Raw genomic sequence first — 5,020 nt, 5'->3', positions numbered from 1 at the left:
TCTGGAGCGCTCAGCTGATTAGCAAGCATGCCAGCAGCATGTGTTCAGCTGCCCCTCTCCGACCTTGCTCCATCCTATCTGCTGCTAGTGGTGTGTGGAGGGGAGGTGAGCAGGGAGGCGTGCAGAAGTCAGGGTGACCCCTTTGCCCCTGTCATCATCTCTGCAGAGCAGAGTTTGGGGAGAGGGACACATACAATAGTGCTGCTCCAGTCTGAAGTATGGTGAGTAACGGAGTGCCTATCTAAAGAGGCAGTGCACTGTTTCTAAGATTTCTCTGGCAGCCAGCATGTCCCTCTCTCTCTCTCTCTCTCTCTCTCTCTCTCTCTCTCTCTCTCTCTCTCTCTCTCACACACACACACACACACACACACACACACACACACACACACACACACACATTGTCTCACACACACTCTCTCCCCTGCCATATGCCCATATGTCCCCCCCTCTGCAGAGTGGGGTGGGGAGAGGGAGATGACAGAGCAGGACAGCTTTCCCTTAAAGATTATCTATGGATCAGAGGTTCAGTTTTATTAAATGTTGCCATACTTTTTCTCCTTTTCTCTATCCTAGGTCAGTGCAGAAACCTGGGGTCAGCAGAGGAGGAGCTGAGATGTCTCCGTGAGGCACTAACAACTCCAGACCCTGAGGCTCTGTTTCAAGCATCTTGCAAAATGGCTAAGGTAACAGACACTAGGGGTGTGTCTAGACTACAGGGTTTTGTCGACAAAAGTGGACTTTTGTCGACAAAACTATACCTGCGTCCACACTGCCGCTGAGTTCTGTCAACATAACGTCGACAGAACTCAGCAGTTTTCTTGACGCTGGTAAACCTCATTTTACGAGGCATAACACCTTCTGTCGACAGAGTTCTGTCGACAGATGGTGTTATTGCCTGTAGGGTTGCGTCTAGACTACACTGCCATGTCGACAAAGCAGCTTGCTTTGTCGACAGAACTCAATGTAGTCTAGACGCTCTTTGTCGACAGAAGCCTGTAGTCTAGACGTACCCTAAGTGACTGTTCTAGTGGCTGTGCACCATTCATTTTCCCTTGTCCAGAGGACTGGAAAAGGGCAAATATAGTGCCCATCTATAAAAAGGGAAATAAGAACAACCCAGGAAACTACAGACCAGTTAGTTTAACTTCTGTGCCTGGGAAGATAATGGAGCAAGTAATTAAGGAAATCGTCTGTAAACACTTGGAAAGTGGCAAGGTGCTAGGGAACAGCCAGCCTGGATTTGTAAAGAACAAATCATGTCAAACCAATCTGATAGTTTTCTTTGATAGGATAACGAGTCTTGTGGATAAGGGAGAAGTGGTGGATATAGTATACCTAGACTTTAGTAAGGCATTTGATACAGTCTCGCATGATATTCTTATCAATAAACTAGGTATTTACAACTTAGATGGGGCTACTATAAGGTGGGTGCATAACTGGCTGGATAACCATACTCAGAGAGTAGTTATTAATGGGTCACAATCCTGCTGGAAAGGCAAACAAGTGGGGTTCCACAGGGGTCTGTTTTGGGACCGGCTTTGTTCAATATCTTCATCAACAATTTAGATATTGGTATAGAAAGTACGCTTATTAAGTTTGCAGATGATACCAAGCTGGGAGGGGTTGCGACTAATCTGCAGGATAGGGTCATAATTCAAAATGACTTGGAGAAATGGTCTGAGGTAAATATGATGAAGTTTAAGACAAATGCCAAGTTCTCCACTTAGGAAGGAACAATCAGATTCATACATACAGAATGGGAAGCGACTGTCTGGGAAGGAGTACGGCAGAAAGGGATCTAGGGGTTATAGTGGACCACAAGTTGAATATGAGTCAGCAGTGTGATGCCGTTGCAAAGAAAGCAAACATGATTCTGGGATGCATTAACAGGGGTGTTGTGAGCAAGACATGAGAAGTCATTCTTCTGCTCTACTCTGCGCTGGTTAGGCCTCAATTGGAGTATTGTGTTCAGTTCTGAGCACCGCATTTCAAGAAAGATGTGGAGAAATTGGAGAGGGTCCAGAGAAGAGCAACGAGAATGATGAAAGGTCTAGAGAACATGACCTATGAGGGAAGGCTGAAGGAATTAGGTTTGTTTAGTTTAGAAAAGAGAAGATCGAGGGGGAACATGATAGCAGTTTTCAGATATCTAAAAGGGTGCCATAAGGAGGAGGGAGAAAACTTGTTCATCTTGGCCTATGGGGATAGAACAAGAAGCAATGGGCTTAAACTGCAGCAAGAGAGGTTTAGGTTAGACATTAGGAAAAAGTTCCTAACTGTCAGGGTAGCCAAACACTGGAATAAATTGCCCAGGGAGGTTGTGGAATCTCCGTCTCTGGAGATATTTAAGAGTAGGTTAAATAAATGTCTATCAGGGATGGTCTAGACAGTATTTGGTCCTGCCATGAGGGCAGGGGATTGGACTCGATGACCTCTCAAGGTCCCTTCCAGTCCTAGTATTCTATGTTTCCATGATTGTTTTATGCTTTCGTGATGTCTTTCCACACTTGGAGCGAGCTATGGGAGTGAGGCATTCATGTGTAATCAGTAACATGCTTTTCATAGGTATATGCTATGAATGCCATGTAAAAAACAGATTCCAGACAGTTGCATGAACATGCCCATGCATGTGCGTGTGCACATCCATCCATCCATCCATCCATCCATCCATCCATCCAGGGGGGAAATATGTGAGCGGGACATCAAGCTGAGAAACCAGTCTTGGCACCTTGTGTGTTTACCTGAACCTATATTTGTGTGCATGCATCTCATTGCATACTTTTATATTTTGTGAAAAGATGTCATGTACATCATAGAATATAAACTGGAAATTTACATCCTGTTTGTCCCATACAATGTTGTGCTAACTGTACAACCTAAGATCTAACCTGATATTATTAGTGTAGAATAGAGATGTGGTAGCTAGAAAGATTACAGAGAAAATTTTAATTGCAACTGCCTTGCCAGATATGAGCCCAATTAGCAATTTGCTGATGAATACATATTTTCCTATACAGCTCTTAGGCCTCCTTTCTTAAAAGTACTGGAGCCGACTATCATTGCAATCTTTCCTGGTTTTGATCTGTCCACAGGTGGTTAGTAAGTACTTTCCCTCTGACCAAGCCACAGATTTTATTGAGGCCATACTGGATGGTATGCTGTCTGCTAGTCCCTCCTGTGCCACAGCAGCCGGTCTGTGGATGAAGATCATCCTGAAGGAGTGTGGAGGTGCCATGCTGGATGAGGTAAAATAGAAGCTGGAGAGGTTTTTCTGGCTAACCTGCAGGCTTTCAGGTCTTTGCCATCATTTGCAGTGAACACAAGTCTTGCTGTTTCTCCCCCTGGGATTGGAAGTTAATTCCATCTGTGTTCCTATCCTGAGTCAGGCAATGGGGGAATCAACAGCAGAAGACAGAGATAATCTAACGGTACATCTGCACTAGCTCGTTAGTTCGAGCTAGGTAGGGTAATGAGGGCAAGCGCAGTTGCAAATGAAGCCCGAGATTTAAATATCCCGGGCTTCATTTGCATGTTCCCTGGCACCACCATTTTTAAATCCCCCTTAGTCCGAACTCTGTGCCCGCGGCTACATGCGGCATGGACTAGGTAGTTCAAATTAAAGATCCTAATTCGAACTACCGTTACTCCTCATGGAATTAGGATCTTTAATTAGAACTACCTACTCCGTGCCGCATGTAGCCGCGGGCACGGTGTTCGGATTAAGGGGGATTTTAAAATGGCAGCACCCAGGAACATGCAAATGAAGCCCAGGATATTTAAATCCTGGGCTTCATTTGCAACTCTGCTTGCCCTCATTACCCTACCTAGCTCGAACTAACGAGCTAGTGTAACCGTACCCCAAGTGAAAAGGAAGATGCTTGATTATTTGTCTATCTTGTTGTCACAGTTTCCAGCCATGAAAGGCTTGGAAAAATTAGACTCCGAGTAAAATGCAAAAAGAGAATATCCGGCCCCAAGAGACAAGCTAAGTGAACTACATCTTAGGGCCTCAGATAATGAGGGGTCTCTAAAAATACCCCAAAATTGCTAGTTTTTACTTGCCTCTTTGCCTATGTACAGATAGATAGATAGATAGATAGATAGATAGATAGATAGATAGATAGATAGATAGATAGATAGATAGATAGATAGATAACTTTATTATTTCTATTTTCATTTTCCTTTCTGTTAGAATAATACATGTTTTTTTTGGAAATGCAATGAGGCCTCTTTAACTTGACATAGCTTCGGGCCTCAGCATGTCTTAACCCGGTGTTGCAGCCAGGTATGCGCAGAGATATGTATAATTTTTGTGGGTTAAATCTATGCAGCCATGTCTAAATACTTGTTTTTTGAAGGGAGGATTTTCTACAAGAACAGCAAATTGCTAAACGACTAAATAAACGTTTTGCTTCTGCAGAATGAATGGAGAGAATGGAAAAGGGACATTTTTTCTGGTTTTATTCTGTCCAGGTGTCAGATATCCTGAGTAGAATATATATTTATATGCCTACCATCAAGCAGGGTAGCTTGAGGCAGTTCCTGGTGGAGTCAGTGTCCATTCTTGCTCACCATCACCTAGAGGCAGTGATCTTCAGCCTCCTCATCAAACATCTGCCGATGGACAGGTATATACTGCTCCTTACAGTGTTCATTTTGGTAACCATGGATCCCACGGCTTCACTGGAAGATGTAAGGCTTCATTTAAGCCACAGACAGTTTGAGATCATTCCTAAAGGTTAATAGCTTGGGTCTTTCTGCAGAAAGGTCCAAGACCATGTCAAGGTGGGTGCAGGGAGAAATTAAGTGTCATTCTGTTTCCATTAATTAATAGTTGCTTTGGCATCCTAAAGACTTCCCTTTACTGGCATCACTGGAGTGGATTTTTGCCTCTCCAGACCCCTGAACTAACATCACCCTGGAAATTGCCAGTGACTGTTCGTTTTCTGGTAGCATGAAAGCTTCAAATCCAAATTCCTGGGTGATTAGCCAGGATAGGGTACCAGGCTTTTGGTATCAG

The 5,020-nt window shown here is 43.9% G+C and overlaps 1 long non-coding RNA gene across 1 annotated transcript; it reads left to right on the top strand.

Annotated features, from left to right (window-relative positions):
• The first annotated feature begins 421 nt into the window (after positions 1-421).
• LOC149525788 (uncharacterized) lies at positions 422-4,647 on the top strand. Its single transcript, XR_016348867.1, has 3 exons — positions 422-683; positions 3,093-3,245; positions 4,474-4,647. It is a non-coding gene; the product is annotated as an uncharacterized LOC149525788 (long non-coding RNA).
• Positions 4,648-5,020: the final 373 nt, after the last annotated feature.

The sequence above is a fragment of the Pelodiscus sinensis genome, chromosome 1, assembly GCF_052426305.1.
Source record: "Pelodiscus sinensis isolate ZL-2025 chromosome 1, ASM5242630v1, whole genome shotgun sequence".
Lineage (NCBI taxonomy): Eukaryota > Metazoa > Chordata > Testudines > Trionychidae > Pelodiscus > Pelodiscus sinensis.
The sequence above is the reverse complement of the archived record's forward strand: the minus strand, read 5'-3'. Positions and strand labels throughout refer to the sequence as shown.